The sequence below is a fragment of the Propithecus coquereli genome, unplaced genomic scaffold (genome assembly GCF_000956105.1).
Source record: "Propithecus coquereli isolate 6110/MARCELLA unplaced genomic scaffold, Pcoq_1.0 Scaffold46, whole genome shotgun sequence".
Taxonomy (NCBI): Eukaryota; Metazoa; Chordata; class Mammalia; order Primates; family Indriidae; genus Propithecus; species Propithecus coquereli.
Genome location: NW_012150396.1, coordinates 206,030 through 207,358, shown reverse-complemented (window position 1 = coordinate 207,358; position 1,329 = coordinate 206,030).

The window sequence follows — 1,329 nt, the reverse complement described above, 5'->3', positions numbered from 1 at the left end:
AGCACAAAACAGGCTAAGAAAACAGAGTAGTATTTCATCACAAATGTTTTGTATATTCTCTTGGGAGGAACTTGTGTAAATGGTGTTTCATAGAACTCACATTAGATATATACCATCAAAATGCTATTATTTATTCTACTCTGTGAGAGAGATATATTCCTTATAAATTAGCACAGTGAAATTAGTGTTGTAATATTATTAAACTGATTGTCTAATTAGATGATTCATTAAAAATGTGTTCATTAATTAAAGGGTCTATAAATAAATACAATTTATCAGACACTGTACTAAACACAGATGATGCAAAATTAAATAGCACATACTCTCTTTCCTAAAAGAGCTTGCCATCATTACTAATATTCTCTTCTGCAATAAATAAAGCTCTTAACTAACATTTTCTCAGAACTGAACATCAATAAAAGTCCATTATTACTACACTGAGGTCAATATGGCTAAGAAAGAAAATAAAATCTCCAAATATTCAAGGCACAACAAACTTCCATTTCTACAAATTACTCAATAAGTTCCTATAGGATTGATTTCTCTGCAGAAAACAACTATAAAAATCTAGACATAATAAGGAATTTCCTGGAGGAACTAGAGAGTGAAACGAAGTAGGCAAATTCTCGTTGATCATACATTTTGGAGGAACAAAGTTGTATGCAGTGAGTTCTCATTTTGGCCTGTTGCTAGCCACATTCCACAGGCATCTGCCTTGAAAGGAAGGAAACTATCAGTAGAGTGAATAGACAACCTGCAGAATGGTAGAAAACGTTTGCATACATCAGATAAAGGGCTGATAACTAGAATCTCTATAGAACTCAGGAAAATCAGCAAGAATAAAATCAAACAACCCCTTTAAAAAGTGGGCAAAGGACATGAACAGAAACTTTTCAAAAGAAGATAGACTAATGGCCAACAAACATGAAAAAATGCTACACATCTCTAATCATCAGGGAAATGCAAATCAAAACAATGAGATATCACTTAACTCCAGTGAGAATGGCTTTTATCAAAAAGTTCCCAAACAACAAATATTTGCATGGATGTTGAGAGATAGGAATACTCATACACTGCTGGTGGGACTGCAAACTAGTACAACCACTATGAAAAGTAACAAGGAGATACCTCAGAGTACTAAAAGTAGAATTACAATTTGATCCAGCAATCCTGATACTGGGTATCTACTCAAAGGAAAAAAAAATACAGTCCATGCAAAAGACATGTGCACTCAAATGTTTATAGTAGCACAATTCACAATTGCAAAGATGTGGAAACAACCCAAGTGCCCATCAATACATGAGTGTATTAAGAAAATGTGCTATATGT